The 19,120-nt window shown below is 37.7% G+C and overlaps 1 protein-coding gene across 1 annotated transcript in view; it reads right to left on the bottom strand.

The window, feature by feature from the left end:
* Positions 1-19,120, bottom strand: part of TSHZ1 (teashirt zinc finger homeobox 1) — a 55,218-nt gene that overhangs the window by 15,074 nt on the left and 21,024 nt on the right. The window lies entirely within an intron of this gene.

Here is a 19,120-nt window from a genome sequence, read left to right on the forward strand (position 1 = left end):
GTCTTGGTAGAAAATACATTTTTTTTAAAGACATAATTGTTTGAACTCAGAAACTTAATTAAGACAAGTAATTTCTAGGCACACAAACACAGCAATCACATTTTGTCTGCAAACTAATTTAGAGTGTATTGTGCTGTTAAGATTATGTTTAGGAGCTTCCTCAAAATTAATAACATTAAATAATACTGATTATGTCAACAGTGCCACAGGCTCAGCAAGGCTCAAAACTGGTTGAGCGACAATTACACTGACATAGATACCTAGGGATTCATATTACAGCTCTTGCCCATGCAATATTCCCATTAACATCAATGGTTCTTTTGCCTAGGTAAGGTTTCTGGAGACAGGATAATGTCTATGGGACACCATTACCACACCAAACAATACTGGTTATCTGTTTAAGCCCTACATCTCAGGTTTCTGATTCAGGAGCCAAGAATCATGTGATCTGTATATAATATTCGAAAGAGAATTTAGGTGGGTTCAGTTTCACCTTTCTAGAATTTCCAAGAAATATAATAATTAAATATAATTCTGTGATTCCTATTGCCTGTCACACAGTTTCACTTCCAGTGACCATTAATCACAATGACTTTTTCATATAATTAACCAGACCTCTGCCAATTACTAAGAAAAAAGAAGTGCTTGAAACTAGGCTGATCACATGCTCCAATATTATTGGGAGCATCCTGGTATCAGGGGCTTTGCCTTATATATGCAACTATACCCCAAGCCCTCTGGGGAAAAAAAAGTGTCCCAATTTTTCACAATTTGCTATCTGGTCACCTTATGGTAAAACATATAAAAATGTTCTACCAACAACAAAAGAAGCACTGAGAGCCCTTCAAATAGAGGGTAATCTACAAGATTTCCAACTTTGCAAGGATAAGAGAAAGATAAGTAAGCTGATTTCAATACCAAACTTTATGAGAAAAGGTGAGGATATGTCACTTGGACTACATGTTTGTGGTTTATTCTGCTGTTTCCTCATTTACTGGATATATATCATAGCCTCTGTGGTTTACCCTCGTTGTAACCCCTTCTGTGATGAAAGAAACATCAATCACTCACCATGGTGGGTTTCAGCAATGTAAGTTCATGATACCATAAAATTTGGGAAATATGGGGGACTGATAAAAAGCCAATATCACTTGCTTAAATTAAGAATTTCATTCGGATCTTGTTTCAATTCAAATCAAGAAAGCCATTTTTAAAAGAACATTTTTCAAATCAGTGACTCCAAGAGCTATCACATTACATGATCAGCCATACAACAGCCCTAGCACAGGATAGTAGATTTGAGTAAATGTACTTGCTGTGTTGCCCTCTAAGAAAACATAATCAAAAACATTACCTCACGTCAAATAAAATCAGCAAATGCAAAACCTTTTTTACATTATTAGGTCATGAACATGAACAAGATGGAGGTGAAAAAAATGAATAAAAGTACACTGGGTACATTCATTTGCATCCTCCAAAAATGATAATTTAAGGTATGAAATCCAGATTTGAGAAAGCTTAAACCTTTCACATTTTTGTCTAGCAAAGAATAAATATCTTGTTGCTATGATAAGTGGTGACACTTTAAGGTGCAAAAAAACCCAAATCTCTTCTCTTTAACCATTCTTTGAAATATGACCTACTACGTCATTTAATTTTTGAAAACCCTAAGGTCATGTAACACACTTTCTCTGTCATTTGTAAGTACATTAACTCAGTGGCCATACAACAGTGAAATTATGATAATGGGCTGCTAAAATGGGTCATGCAGACACTGCGTTTCATGTTAGCTTCAAACAACAGTGAGAATAAAGTCCAAATCAAATATGACAGTACAAGAGCACATGGTTTACTTTTCTCAAAGATTTGCAAATAACTGGGGGGTAGAAGGCAACTACTATATTTTAAATGTATTAGTCTCGTTTCCCAACCTCCTGCCCTCCCACCATGATGAGCTAAAAGAAAATTGTCACGCTAAACCAACAAACTTTTTAATAAAAGACAAATCACTGTATGACTCCTTGCAAGGTTTTTCTTCATATAATGCCAAGGTTATTTCCAGAAAAAGGCTACATTCCTAAAATTTAAATTGTTTTATATAATAAGCTCTAGAAGTACACAAACCCATAGACAAAAGAAAAAGTTAAATAATTTTAATCATTTTTAAAGTATACTGCCATTAATTTCCACATTTCTGCGTGTGTGGAACACCAGATGGACTTCATTGCTAATGGTCCTGGTAATGAAAGCTCAGTAGTATACACAACTATACTTCAACAGAAAGGAACTAAAGAATTTCTAATATGACATGCTACACATGTAAAAAACAAGTCATAACATTACAAAAAAAAAGCACGTATTTGTTTATGACAAGGGATGAAGAACAACATACTTTCAAAGTGTAATGGGAAAAGTTTGTTTATGCTGCTTTCTTATGTTACAGAACCTCTATAATGCCAAATGGGTTTTCCCAAATTCATACAAACACTGTACCCCCAGGGTTTTATTTTATACCTAGTACTGTAGTTTGGGCAAAAGAGAATTGCAGTATTCGAGTCTTTAAGAAGACCTCCCAAAAATGAAGGCAGTCACACAGGGCCAAATTCTGTGCTCAGTTACACCTATACACCAGCACTTTACCCACTGATTTTTAGGATATTAATACTTACTAGCTACCTGTAATAAAGACACAATTCTCTATAAAAAGCCTTTTCTCTTTCTGTACAATTTAAAACCGTCTGTCTAATGTTTCCTGAGAAAACTCAAAGCCGCAAGATTGATGAACACAAAAGCACAGGAACACCATCCGCATGCAAAAGTTCACTGAATAGCACAGATAATTGCTTAGATAATTGGTTTAGGAGAAGCTCTCTGAAATCTCCTATAGTATGTTTTATCATACATGATAAGTATATGCTACACAACTTGTACATGTATGCATATATGTGATATTTAGGTTGATGACTTAGATTCATTGGGTGATATTTAGATTTTTCTTTTGGTAAATACAATAAATTGATATACGCAGTTAGCTAAAAGAAGGGTGAGAAATCTAGATCACTAGGACTATGTCTGTCTTGAAGTATATCACGTCTGTCGTACAGGGGAAGAAAACCAAGTAACATAATTTATGTAAGGGGTGTCCATTATGTACACAATAATGTTGCCTTTGTGACAAGACAAGTAAGTAACAGCCAGAGAAGTTGTTCTTGGGTAAGATCACGTTGCCCAGCTCCAGCTTCTGAGCTTCCTGAGCCTTATGCAGCCTGACTGACAATGGGATTTAATGTAGCCTAACTACAGTAGCCTTGAGCACAGATGCAATTATAACAGTAAGGCAGATAGAGTTTACTGTATTAGAATGTATCAGACTGTTGCTAGCATCAGCGGTCTAATCCGCAAATGTTCCCTCTTCTATGTCCCCTCTTTTTAACCCTACCTGAAAATTCAGAACATGAGAATCTTCCAGTATTAAGAACATGGGAAAAGGTCTTTTTTTTCCCCTCAATACCATAAAAAATGGCATCACTAGATTTGACATGTATATGCAAATCAGCATAGGAAAAAAACTGATTTTCCTTCACACTGGATTATTGTATCTGTATTAAATGTTGATACAAACACCATGTCTAAAAAAAAACAACCCAACATCTCTGTGGTTTAATTGGCAGGATGGAAGTAATAAATGTAACAGCACTGGACAAGGTTATTGTCTCATGGCAAATGATAACTAAAATGTACAGTTTCCCTAACAGATAAATATAAATTCAATTTAGGTTATGCTCTTGGAGTTAGTTCAATAATTTAAATTCATGAACAAGCTTAGTAGATATTTTACATTAATTCAAAAGAATATATTGATTACAGATAACTGGTTAATAATCTCACTATATATAATACAAAACAAATGGACATATTTATACTGGAGGAACAGAAAGGTTACCAAAGGCCAATCTATTCATGTAAATTTAAAGTACCATAATAGGCAATATGTCATTTTACTCTTTCAGACTTGTTCTTTGTTAGCTTTAATTATCTTTTAATGCTTTCATTTCAAATGCATTTGTGTATCTGAATATATTTGTAAAAGCAAACAATGTCCTGCTAAATAAATAAGTTTGTAATTAAAAAATGCATCCAAATCATTCGTTTCATCAGGTGCTAAATGCTAGCCCAAATGCTAACAAAAGGAGGGTTTAATCAAAGCTTATATGGCCCAACTTTTGCAACAATAAATCCAGAGTGCACTTTTAACTATATTATTTATACAAACATTTTCATACACAGAATCACAAAAAGGTGCACGCACCTGTAAATAATACAAGAGGAAATACACAGTCTAATTAACATAAAGGGGAATCACAAACCATGATAAAGTAGCTTCTACTGCCAAACTCAGCGTCCATTCGTCTTTAAGCTTTTAGATGGGCCTGGATTGTTATTGAATGTACTAAAGCAACATAGAAATATCCCGTAATCTGGAGCTAACATCTTTAATTTGTCATTTTCATGGCAGATATCCCCTCCTAGTCTAGAGATCTAAACATTTTATGTTGCTATCACAAAACTACTTAAGTACCTGCCCACTTAAGTCCTCATATTTTAAATTCATAACAGAAGCAAAGTAATTTTTTACTACAGATTATCATATAATCAATAATTTTTCAAAACGTTTTTCTCATGGAAAGTTATGATGTTATTTCAAGCAACTGTTTATTACTATGTTATAAAGCACATTCCTCCGCAATGTGCTGTGCAGGATCATGAAACCTTGGCAGTGCTATACCTATCCTCTTCATATTTAGCAAGAAGAAACTTAGGTTAGGATGGTAATCTTAAGAATTCATCACCTACAAATGGTTTAATATCCACTGTGTGCATTAAACGTTGGGTAAGTTTGAAGGAACTACTGCACAACCGCAGCAAATCAAATTCTCTTCCCCTTTGCTGATTGATGCAATCAGGTATTCATTTAAATGGTCCTTTAGTGAGCTGTCACCAAACTGAAGCCCATTTACAGAAGGTGAGCTAATTAATGGACCCTTGATTGAAGATTAATTTGGCAATGCTTTTTAATTTTTGCCTTAAACCATGACAAACGATGTATTTTAATTAGAGCATCATATTTAGTTGGATGCTTTATGTACATCTTTGATATTGTAAACAGATCACATCTATTCGTTGGTAAATGGATAATAAATGTTTAATTATCTAGAAATTAACAAAAGACTAACAGTGTGTCCTTTTTTTTTTGCAGGTGTGTAAACAATATATGTCCCTATAATAACCAGAAATGTTTTATCATAGAATGTAGAGGCCACTTCTGTACATCCAAAATCTCTTTGTAACACTATTGCATTAATAAAAACTAATTAGTGTCCATTAAAAATAAAAGCACTATGTGAGAAGTTGCACTATATAGATCTACATACATACATATATACAGCAAATAATAGTAAATCCAGCTCATGGTACCATAAAAATCAATCTGTCTTCATGTTAGCTGTGATTTCTTTCTACAGTGATCAGTGAGTTATTTGTGAAATTCCTGGAGTGGGGAGCCATACAGAGGTCTCAAAGATGTGGACCAAGGTAAACAGTATGCCATAATATATTTAGCCTATAATAATGCAAAACAGAGAAGAAAACTTCCTTGACTAGCAAGTTATTTAAAATGTAAAGCCAGGAAACAGTTTGAGGGGGTTAAAATCTGCCTGGCTTTCCATCCCCCATCTCCTTACATACAAAACCATCAATCATGGAGATACCTGTTAATATATAATAACAAACATTATGAAGTTCAAATGCATTATTTTAACTTCTACTACTACCCCTTATTCACAAGTTTACTTTTCATTTATCGAATCAGATATACTCTTTTTGGTTTTTGTTTTGGGGGAAGAAGCGGTTAACTTTCTTGGGGGCCTGCACTCTTCTAGCCACAAAAAGGCAGCACAGCAAATCGGCAAAGTTAAGTGAAAACAGCAGTGAACACCAGATTGCTTTGTTTTGTTTTAAGAACAGGAAAACAGAATAGCATTGAAGACGCTTATAACAACCATGCTCGCAAATAACACAATCGATAGTTCGTGGCTTTTTAGAAATCAGTTTCAGATAACTTGTCTCCTAATACTGCATATGCAGAGCTTTCACCTGTTTGAGATCTGGCCTTTAATTGCTTCAAATTAACATTGAAATGCTATAATGTTACCAAAAATGTCTTGGCTATCATTTCATGTATTCTATTTCCTTTTAAACACTAGTATACATTAATGACAAAATATTCTTCGATAACAGCAAAAATAATCCTGGAAATTAATTTAGTTTAAGAAGTTCTCATCTCCCCACTGATTATGGAGTCAGTGCTTAGTTGGGCAAGTGAAAGGTTTTGAATCAAACCAGACTAATATTTGCTTGAGCTGTAAGAAATTCATGCATGCACTTATCAGAAACAGTATCTTTTTTTTTTTTTGTCAGACACAGTGCATGTGTCCGTCTGCACAAAAGGGCTGTTTTTAGGAATAAGCCTGAATTCCAAAGAGGTTTGAATGTGGGGTTTCTGTTCAGTCCCCTCTCTAGTTATTACTGACTTTCCTGCTTATAAGAAGGATTATTCACACTATAATAAAACATTAAGTAGAACAAGGGCTCCTGAAGATAGTGTGGACCACATCTTGTCATGAACCCATTCATGGTCATAGAACATCCCTATAGCAATTGCTTATATGGAAAAATAATATCAAGAAAGTATTTAATGTACTGTCATCTGATATTTCCTGTGATTTAACAGGATGGAAATAAGGAGAAGACCATGTGACAAGCCAGCCATTCACAGACCAACAGCAAGTTTTCTACAGACCACCAGAACTAATGAAGGAGAAAAATTATAGTATCAGTAAGGATCTATATACGGTATGAGAAAAGCTAAATATACTGGGTCAAATCTTTTTCTCGGTTACATTAGTGCAATCTCCTGGATTGCACTAAGGTTGCACCGGTGTAACAGAGAATAGATTTTGGCCTTTAATATGTATCACTTTTCTTTATCCCATCAATTGTTTCACTTAAAGAGGCTCAAGAGTAGACTACACAGGATCAAATTCTGCTCTTAATCTAAATTTACACTAGCTAAACTACAATGGTTTAATAGAGTTATTCCAGATAAACACAAGCCTCATGGACAGCAGAACTAACAATGTAGTAGAAATCACACAGTGACATTTGAGGACAAGCTTTCATCAGAAGTCCCAATTCTCAGATGCTTGAAATTTTCTGGAAAAAAAAATGCATTTCCTTCTTCCAAAATAATGTTTAGGTTTGGGTGAAATTCCTTCAGCCAATCTGAATTTTTTCTAACTTGGGAGGATAGGGGACATGAGGGAATGAACAGAAAAGGTGTTTTCTGTTGCTTTTTGCATGTGCTTGGATTGCTCAAACTGTTTCATTTTAAAAATTCAATCTCAGAATGCAGGTATTGGCAATTTAAAAAAAGAACTGTTTGAAAAGTTAAAAATAAATTAGAAAAGCCCACTAGGTATGCATGGTACACTATTTTCCTTACAAATGAGGACCTGATCCAAAGCACACTAAAGTCAGTAGAACTCTTTCCATTAACATCAATGTGCATTGCATCAGGCCCTCAATTCTATGGTCCAGGCACATAATCCTTGTTAATTTACACTAGTGGCTGGGTGATTCACTGCAGATTACTAAAATTTGCAAATACACCAGTAATAATGAATTTTTTAAAAAAAATCAAGGATACAGTATCACAAAATCTATTGGTTCATTTATTTTGACAGGCATAGGTTGATTACTTATGCTGTTGCTCTACAGTACGCTTTGTAGAAATCTTAGGGACTGATTCTGTGATATGATGAGTACTCCTGCAAAATACTGCATGCCCTCAATGGCACTGAGGATAAGACACTGGGAGCTGAGGCCACACAGCACCTCCTAGAATATGCTGGGCAAATCTCAGAAGCAGACTTTGATCACTAAGGGTACACCTACACTACCCGCCGAATTGGCGGGTAGTGATTAATCTATTGGGAATCAATTTATCGCGTCTAGTGTAGACGCAATAAAATCGATCCCCGATCGCTCTGCCGTCGACTCCAGAACTCCACCGCAGCGAGAGGCGGAAGCGGGGTCGACGGGGGAGCAGCAGTGGTCGACTCACCGCCTTCCTCACGGCCAGGTAAATCGACCTAAGATATGCCAACTTGAGCTATGCTATTCGTGAACCTAGCCTAAGTCACCCTGCTGTTAAATCTTTGCTAAAATCTAAAGTGAGGCCTCCAGGTTTTTGGTGAAAGTTATCAGGTTTGTGCGTTGGCAAAATGAGAATTTGTGACTCTCTATGGCATTTCAATTACTGTGTGCATTTATTTAAATGGGGAACTCCATACACATGTGGAGAACACTGAAATAAACACACAACACACATCTACAGTGTATAATCATCTGAATCAATGTGCAGTCACAGGTTTTTTTCTAATGTTAATAACAATGCTTAGCTCATACTGAAAACAAGTTAACTGCCAAAAACTATATTAACACAATGTTATTATTATTTTTTTAGATACACTTAGAGAAAATACTATACATGCACATGAAAGCTTATTTGCAGCTATTGTGGAAAGAATCTCTGAATTTCCATATTTTTGTTCATGGCGAATCTAAATTATAACACTGCTTTAACAAACTTTCTTGGATTTATATATTAGAGACAACAAGGCATGCAGCTATAAAAGATATCCACACACCTCAGAGATACAGGGGAATCTGAGACAAAAGGTCAGGTGCCTCTAACAACTGGAAAACCTTGGGTATTTAGTAAAACCCACTTCTTGACTCTAAGTGCAATACTAATAATCATTTTATTTGGCAACACTAGTTTATTTTTTCTTGGATGATACCAGAATGCAACTGTAATTACCATGCCCCTTTTTGTTTATTTCTTTCTTTGTGTGCCACTATCAAAACTGTCTGCAAAGAACTGGGGAAATTACTGGTAAGTTACTGCTATTCACCAATTTATTGAAATTCCTTTTTAGGGGGTCAGCAAACATGTGGACATGGTGATCCAATGGATATAGTGTACTTGGACTTTCAGAAAGCCTTTGACAAGGTTGCTCACCAAAGACTGTTAAGCAAAGTAAGCAGTGAGGAATAAGAAGGAAGATTCTCTCATGGATCAGAAACTGATTAAAAGATAGGAAACAAAGGGTAGGAATAAACTGTCAGTTTTCACAGTGGAAAGAGGTAAATAGTGGAATGCCCAAAAGATCTGTACTGAGACCCGGGCATAAATAATCTGCAAAAAGTGGCAAACAGTGAGGTGACAAAGTTTGTAGACAATACTAAATTACTCATGATAGTTAAGTCCAAAGCTGACTGCAAAGAGTTACAAAGGGATCTCACAAAACTGTGTGACTGGGTAAGAAAATGGAAGATGAAATTAATTGTTGATAAATGCAAAGTAACCCACATGGGAAAACATAATCCCAACTGTATGTACGAAATGATGGGGTTTAAATTAGCTATTACTACTCAAGAAAGATCTTGGAGTCATCATGGATAGTTCTCTGGAAACATCTGCTCAATGTTCAGCGGCAGTCAAAAAAAAAATATCATAATGCCACTATATAAATCCATAATACACCCAAACATTGAATACTGCATGCAATTCTTGTCGCACCATCACAAAAAAGATTAGAATTAGAAAAAAGTATAGAGAGGGATAACAAAAATGATTAGGGGTATGGAACAGCTTCCATATGAGGAGAGATTAAAAAGACTGGGTCCGTTCATCTTGGAAAAGAGATGACTAATGGAGGGATATGGTAGAGGTCTATAAAATCATGAATGGTGTGGAGATAGTGAATAAGAAATTGTTATTTACCTCTCACATAACACATGTACTTGGGATCTCCCAATTAAATTAATAGGCAGCAGGTTTTAAACAAACATAGGGATGCTGTGAAGGCCAAAAATATAACTAGGTTAAAAAAACAATTAGTTAAGTTCATGGAGGATATGTCCATCAATAGCTATTAGCCAAGATGGTCAGGGATGCAACCCCATGCTCTGGGTGTCCCTAAGTCTCTAAATGCCAGACGCTGGGACTGGATGACAAGGGATGGCTCACTCGATAAATTTCCCTGTTCTGTTCATTCTCTCTGAAGCACCCGGTACCAGACATTATTGGAAGACAAGATACTGGGCTAGGTGGACCTTTGTTCTGATCCAGTGTGGCTGTTCTTATGTTCTGTTTGAATCAATAAAAGGAAAACCTTCCTTATGGGTCATACAAAAGTGATGTATTTTTATTATAAATCTTTGAAAACATCCCATCAGCTCCTGCAAAGGACACCAACATCCCAGGCACCTTGTTTTTCCAAAGGAGATACTGTCTCGTACTATTAATCTTCATTTTCAAAGAGATGCTAAGAGAGACAAGCATTTGGGCCATCCCATTACAGCCCTAATCTGGGCAGAGAGAGGACTGGAGTCAAGAATTTTATTTGTTTTCACCTGTTCAACTAATACACCCCCTACTTTCAAACAAGGAATATTTCTCTTATTTCTGTGCTCAGTAATATAAAATTAATATATATTAGTAAAATAAGTTTATGAGGGCTTCCTTGGCTCTCTCTTTATGGTATTATAACATGCTCATCTATTGTTCAGGCAATCCCTAGATTTTACTATCATCCATCCTCTTCATTAGAGATAGGCAGGGGAGTCTTCATAAATATATATTTAATTTTTCAGTTACATAATTAAGGATTTTCTCCCAAGACAGACATTTAAAATATGAAGGATATCCTCTGCCAGGTTTACGGTATAGCAAGTCAAATCTGGGGCCTAACGTACTTGGCAATATCATATTAAAAACAGTAATGTACTCAGCACTGTGTGCACGAAAGGGGGTCCTGCTGTTCTAACGGAGCAAGGACCATGCCTTGAGGTGTCCCCCAAATGTCTTGATGGTTGATGCTACACCATAAGGAGAATTAAGAAACCATACATTATACCACAATACCGCAGTCTTAAACTTGGAATAAATTCCCCTTTCTCTAGCTGAAACATTTCTGAGCAGGCCTTTAGCACTCCATTATTGTGAATGTTTTTTGGCCCGAGGCAAAAAATATTGACAAAATTCCACCTCCAAGACAGTTATTGTCTCTGTATACTTGATAGCAGCCTTCAGAAGTTCACCTGCTAGTATTAAATCCTTGGTCTGGGTGAGAGAAGTAAAAATGTGCTAGCTTTCCAAGCTATTTTACTATAGCAGCAGCTCCTGCAGCAAATCAAATTGTTCTTTCAATTAAACCAGTTCAGTGCCTTAGAGAAGAAAGATCTTGCCTTTCGTCTCTCCAAAAAACTACAGTTTATACCCAGTCTGAAGTTTTTACTAGCACCGAGAGATAAGGGCTTTGACATTCTTATTCCAGCGGTCAATAATCCACATCACAAAATTAAAACCACTTCAGGACATTTGAGTTCAACTGACAATGTTCACTAGAAATGTGCTGTCAAGTAGTCTAGGCCTCCATTGTTTTTAAGGTGTCAGGTACTTGGTTTGAACCTGCCCTCTGAAAGTCTGTCTGTAGTGCACATCAGCTGATTTTCCAAGAAACTGGAATCATGTGGTACAGTAAGCAGGATCAAGCAATGTATCAGGATAATGTCCTAGATTTAGGAAGGTCAGAAAGAACACTTCAAGGTGGGCTAAGCTGTCCTCATATAAAGTGGTGATGCAAATAAAAATGGAAGCTTTGTATCCTTCCAGGGGACAGGGAGGGAAAACTGCTATAGGAAAAGCAAACGTCCTCTTGGTTATTATAGTGTTTGACTTCAAAACTAATTTATCTAATTTTGATTAATGTGAAAGAACCCTTATGGTCCTATGACCCACACATTACACTTTCCATACCTACTCCAAGTCCCAACCCCACTCACCTCACACACACAGCTTTGTTTATATGTGGGACCCAACACCAGAACAGAAATTCCTCTGATTGTATTATTTTAACCATATTTTCAGCTGGTTAATTGGATGTTACTATAACAAAGAGGACATTTGATAACAGAACATGCAATTTTCATTGTACAATATACAGGGCTTAAAGAGCTAGGTGGAAGTTTCCTTTTAAATGAGGCAGCCACGGCTACACTAGAATGGAAACCAAATGACCCCTAGTGGGTAATCTATCCAGGTTAGAGATGAGGTTATTGAGGGGGCACTACAGAGAGGCTTGCATTCTGCAAGTAAAGTAAAGAATGTCAGAGACCAGAATTTCACACTTTTAACTTCAGAGACAGCAGAGTGTTTCCCTGATGATGCTTAAAAGAAAACTGTTAAATACCACAGCACCAAAATAACATTTTGGTCTGAAAAGAAGTTTAAAAACCCAGACCGCATGAAAACATATCATGTAGTAAGACTCATAAGGTAGCTTAACATCAGAATTGCAATAGCTGGGTCCAGATTCTGCAAGTTGTAGAGCTCCATAAACTCTCCCTGGGTTTGATGGGAGTTTAGAGAATTCAGCAAATCATAGGATCAGATCCTGTGCTGGCACAGAAAGGAATCTGAAACAGGCTATCCAGATTTAAAACTCTTATGGGTTTTTAAATGATCCCGTTCTTGTTTCAGATCTTTCTTAGCAGAAAAAATTAGACAGCATATTATCTTATCCCTAATTGCTCTGTGAAAGGTTTTTGCTGGTCCATTTTTATGGGCTATGTTTCTGAAAATGCAAACTTTGGATCTCTCTCCACCCCTCCTCAATCCCCGCTTCCCCTCGTCAACATGCTCCTCTGCCCCAAAGGCAGAAGAGTAAATCCAGCTTCTCTTCACTGATTATGGGCCTGGTTTTAATTTGTGCAATACTCCTTTTGATAACAATGCCTAGTTAAAACATCCATTAAAAAGTCTATAGCAGTCATTTAATGGGGGGGAAATCTAATAGGGTTCCATTGGAATTTCTCCATTAACTTTTAACAGAATTCTTTCTTCTAGTTAGTATTGTAAAACAGGGATACTTCATAAATGTAAGACTGGGCTCATTCTCCACGAGGCGACAGTTAGGTCACTGGTCCCAATCTTTTTAGGCAACTATGACAGTTTACCAAAGTAACATCTCAGCTCTAACAACCAGTGTCACCATCACTTATTTAATTGGAGCGTGCCCCACACTAGTCACCAGACTCCCAATCACAAAGTACCCTAAAGTACAGTGAAGCAGCACAAGTTCCACAGCAGCTCAGAGTGCTAATCACACAGTTGGAGGCGAGTAGGGCACTAGGGCTTAGACACTAGTTACTAAATTTATCATCAGGCACAATATCCAAAAGTACAGGATTGGTACACATGCCAGTCTTTGGGATTAGGAATTACTGCGCACTTGTGTAGTGTTATTTCATGAGAGGACCTCAAGGCACTTTACACAGGAAGGCAAGTATCGTTATCCTTATTTTACAAATGCAAAACCGACTCCCAGAGAGGTAAAGTGACTTACCCACTGTGGGTCAATGGCAGAGCTAGGAATAGAAACAGGCCTACTGACTCCCAATAACGTGCCCTAGCCACTAACATTAAAGTTTCCAACAAGATGCTGAAGTCAGTGGGGATTGAGAATGCTCCTTCCAGGAATGGGCTCAAAGTAAGGGAACTTATTGACTCTTGGGAAAAACCTTAGTGGTGGAAGTGAAGTGGTGGAAGTGGAAGGTCTCCAGCATGACAGACCTCCTCAAATCATACAGTCATGAGTGACAGGGGCATGCAGAAAACGAGCACAGGTTTTCACAGGAGGTTCCAGGTTGTGCATATGAATAGTTCAGACCCGCAAACTCCATTGCCATCCTCCAATCCACACATCCACGGAAAGTGAGGGGGAAATATTTTAAAGGTTACTGCAATTATATTTGTAAATTAAGTATTTCATTCGTCACTAAGTTCAAATATCCTGTAAATCCAATTTTGCTTGTGCTTAAACCAGTTTTACACTGATTACAATGGAGTTACTCCAGGGTTACACTGAGAAAGGAATTAGACTTGTACAGCTGATCCTCTTTTAAGGGGGGTGGAGAGAGGAGGGCTTCCCCCCCCCCCTTTCCACTCAAGCCAAGTTTCAGGGGGAAAAACAGAATTCAAAACGCTATAAAACACCCCAACATGCATGTGGTTGTATATACACCTTTCTCAAGGGCTAGAATTATTTAGCTTTTGGCCTTGTGCTTCACAATGCACTGAACTGAGAAGATGTTTTACTACCATCTCACACTGTATGCTTTTACTCCCGTTTTCTTTCATTATGTCCTAAAATATGTCCTAAAAGCACAGAAAAAGAGTTGGAAATAGATGAAAGAATAGAATCGCAGGGAATCAGAGAGACAGCAAGAGGGAGAATAATAAGCAAGTAGTTAAAAGGATGAAATAGCAATAAATAGGGATCTTAATTCTCATCTCACCCCAGTGTATATTAGGCTAACTCTCCCAAGGACGCTGCAGTTACACAAGTGAAAATGAGAAGAGCAGCTGAGGCAGGAAGCAGGGGTATCTCACCAGAACATACCATAGACATAAGCTCTCTACATTTAAATAAGGTGACACTTTTACCAGCAAAACTGATTTAACTGCAATCTGAAACCGTGCATTTGGTGAACCCCTTTTCCACACTATTTCAAGCAATGCACAAGAGACCAATCTCCAGAAAATAACAGCACAATCTTTTTTTAAAAAAAGAAAGTTCTAAGTCTGAGTAGGGACTGCTCTTACAGAGGTAACTTGTAAAATAAGGGGGAAAAAACCCGAAAAAATGCAAGAAAACTATATTTTATCTTAACTTTTATGTCTTATGTTCGCATTTTTGGCACTTTGACTGTTACCTCATGCACTTCCCACCATGCAGCTGCCCTTCTCCCAGTACTTTACTGACCTTTGATTGTCAGCTGCTGCAGGCCCTTCCCACCGCCCTGTGATCTTACACTCACACCTTCCAATTTGCTTGCACTATTCACAAGCATCCCAGAATGCATTGTGTGCTCGTGGTCAAGCAAACATGGAGCCCTCAAGGCAGCAAGTCACTGGAGTAGCAGGGTTGGTAATTAATGATAAAGGGAAGGAGATGTGGGGGTCTGATCTAAAGAAAACCTGGACATCTTGTTCATAGGAGAAAAAGATGAGAGCTCTTTGGAACAATTTTCTTTGGAAAGGGGGTCTCAGGTATAGATGACTCTCCTACCCCTTAATGGACTCTTATTATAGAATGAAGATAACAACTGGTGGGGGGAAGGTCATTTGTCTGGGCCTTAACTTTTTCTCTGAACCAATAAGCACCTGAACCAATTCAATGTTGCCTAACCCATTGGGAATGTGGGGCAAAATACACCTCTGGTGCTGCCCCATATCTCATCACCATCAATGAGCAAGGTTTTGGTGGAAAAGTGTCACTTCAAAGTTCTACCGCTGTATTCTCTATTGTGCAGAAGCTGCACTGAAGCTCAGTAGTAAAGGAGTTCAAAAGAATTGGGTTCAGTTCACAGAGATAGGAGGGGCTGAGGTTCAGCACCTTTCTAATATTTTCCCATATCTAAGCAAATCTACCTTGGATTTGACAGCTCAGTAAACTGACAGACCTTTGGTGAGGAACACATAAGCTACATACAGTACATGCAACAAGGAAACGATGGAAGGGTAGTAGTGTGCTGACCGGAAAGGGCAGGTGGAATATATTTTTGCTGGAGTTTCTTCAAAACTGCAAGGCTACCACCACCTATACATCCATACAAAAAGGGGTGGGGGGTGAAATGATCACATTCCTATCCTCAGACCTGGGGATCCTCTATGGGAGAGTGTGTAAATAAGAGATTATAAATTCTCTTTGAGATATCAGATGTTATAGGGTCTGCCTTTCCGTGTTGCTTTTGTATATGCTAATATTTTATATCCAAGCAGTGTTTTCTTGTGGGACAGGAGTGCAGAGTAAGAGGCATACCTGGTAAGATGTGTTTGATCAGAGTACCAGTCACGTCAGAAATATGGGACTGGCAGCAGGGCTCTCCAACTGTAAACTGAACAGCTAATCTGGGGAAAGGAACTGTACTGCCACCACAACCTGGCAGAAGTTGGGAACCTCCTAAAAGAAGATTCCACTGAATTATGCAGTGGAGGAGAAGAAAAAAAGATTGATGATAAGGGTTTCCCATTATCCTTAATACAAAATAGGAAAGATGTCACTTTTATCTTATCACCCAACAAAAATTCTAACCCTGTCTACACAATCCTTGATGGAGCAACTTGCAAGTTCACAGTGACGAAGCACTTCTCAAACATGTCACTAGTTACAAACTAAATTCTGGCTCAAATGTTGTATGCTGAATTTACAAATGCATGATCTTTACAGAGGGGGAAAAACAAAGCAGTGTATCATGGGTCATCAGTGGTCATGTAAATTAGCTGAGAGTGAGAGCGTGAACATAATAATATAAGAACAGCCATACTATCTAGCCCAGTATCCTGTCTACCAACAGTGGCCAATGCCAGGTGCTCAGTATGGTCTAGTGAGTGGATAGAGTACTGGACTGGGAGTCAGAATCTTGGCTATATTCCTGACCTGATGGGTAACTTCTCCTCTCTTGTGCCTCTCCTTTCACTCCTATCATGTATCTGACATCTCTACATAGATTGTAATCTCGTGTGTTTGCGCAGCACTTTGCACATGGGGGCGGCGATCTTGGTTTGTGGCCTCTAGGCATCAAAGTCTTTGTTATACAAATGCAAACAACAACAAAAATAATAACGTAAATATAAAAATCCAAAGTATGCAAGAAAATTTTTTTTAGAAACCCAGCCACTGACAGATGAAAATTACAAGAATAAGATGTTCACCTGATTCAATATCCTTAATTTAGCAAGCTACACAGAGAATTTGAAAAAAAAAAAAAGATGCCTAAGTGCATTTTGGGATGAATGCATCATGATTATAAAACTAGTCCTACCACTCATGTCAACCTCATTCTCTTCATTTGGTCATGTGACTTTGTTCTCCAGAATCTGGACAGTGCAGTTGGTTAAGAGTGTGGGAGTCTCTTCAGTTGTAAGACAAACTTGTGATATCTATTTATGCTTTTGCCTTAGGAATGTATCGACAAAGGAAGCACACAGCACCAAAAGCCTCAGAAAAACAGATAAACCTCTGCAAATTGACTGGAAAATCTTACCCGCTTTACAGAACACATCACTGCCCTGAAAATCTACAGGCCACACCGCTGCAAACAAGAGCACCAAGGTCCACTAAACTATCATAATAACAGAAACACCTGTGCTAATTACTTCCCTGACACAAGTTAAGTGCACAGTAATCAGGCGACAAAGTGTTAACATTCACTGAATTGCCATGTAATTACCATTGCATCCAATGGAGTTACCACATACGATAAGTATGTCATTGTTACTGTTACTATGCAATAACTATCAAATCACCATGTGTCATCACCGTAAAATTAGGCTGATCCACTATGCAAACTCACAATGTGCAATAACTCACAAAATACCTTGCTCAGTTCAACCCTGTGCTGGATTGGTCAAGTCTTTTGTGTACCGAGATATATTAAAGCTAAAGGGCTAGGTACTTTAGCTTAGAACCTCTCAAGAAACCAGATTCTGCCACCTTTCCTCACAGTGAGTAGCACCTTACTCCATGAATAGTTCCATTGCAATCAGGATACTACCTGACATGAGCAAAGGTAGTGGGACCTGTCCCAAGTGGTCCATTTTCACCTTATATTGCCTCTACAGCCTACATGAATATATCATCCCCCCCACATCTGTAGTAATTATTATTTTAAAATAAGAAAGAGTAGAAAACTCTATCCCAAGCTGAGTTCTTATACCTTGGAAAGGGAGGAGAGCCAGAGTCCACTAGGGATCACAACATTGCCAATCTATGTTAGTAGGAATACTACAGTGCAGGGAGGGGTGATTAGATACCAAGATATTTGGATTCATATTTCTTTCTGCATTTACATCTAAAAAAAGAACAAAATAAACGATACTGATATAAATTTAGGAGCATACATAAATCACTCAAGCAACTCATGCGAAAGAGTAAAGCTGCAAGTGTAGTTCTCAACCTGGGAACCTCCTATACACTACACCAAACTCATTAGCAACTGCTAACAAGCCAACTAGTGTAAGCTCCATGATAAGTGAAAACATGACGGTGGGGATGTGTGATGACTGTTTTCATACCCTCGATACATTCATCACAAGGTACTTTGTGCATATCTTTTTACATTAACACTTGAAAATTGCTCAAATGCTATTGGAACGGGAGCCCTGTAAGTATCTACATAGGTTGAGAGCACCCGGTTGTTTACCATTAGTTTTAGCAACATTTAAACATGTGCACAACCAAACTTACAATAAAAACAGAACCATAAAAAATTAATAAAGCTGTTGATGGGAGAAGCATGGCAAGAGAAGTCAGGTCTGATTGTATCTTCCCAAAGCATTGAGCAGCGTAAGAGTGTTTTCTTAAGATGTGGTAAAATCGTAGTGAAGACAATGCAGTTGTAGTTTTCACACATGGTCATAGTCAAGGTAAAATTACAACTACCTTGTCTTCACTATGATTTTGTCTTATGTTAGTTACTGTGTGTTAGTTAACACATGGCAAGAACATACCTTTATTCTTAGTGAAGACTAAGAGTCTAGAGACATAACCAGGGTGATTAACACTTTTCCACTGCAGAACAGCACTGCAATGGCAGCAGCAGAATTTGACAGAACTCTTCGAAGCATTTTGTTAAAATATCAGGCTTTCACTGTGGATGTATCTGGTACAAAGGGCAGCCCAGGACCAGGAAGCAGATTTCTGACTCATGTTCCAGTTACATTAGGCAGCATATAAGTGGTTAAAAGATTCTACACCTTCTCCTTGAGTTTTTATATGGAATACATCTCTGACAACCTATATTATACTTCTCCATCAACAGCCTGCAGTGTACAAGATTACAATATAGCAAACAGATACTACTTCTGATTTGCTGAAACAAATAGAGTATTTCTGACTACTTTCATATTGCTTTCTTGTATATATAGTGT

This window comes from Chelonoidis abingdonii, chromosome 2 (assembly GCF_003597395.2).
Source record: "Chelonoidis abingdonii isolate Lonesome George chromosome 2, CheloAbing_2.0, whole genome shotgun sequence".
Classification (NCBI taxonomy): domain Eukaryota; kingdom Metazoa; phylum Chordata; order Testudines; family Testudinidae; genus Chelonoidis; species Chelonoidis abingdonii.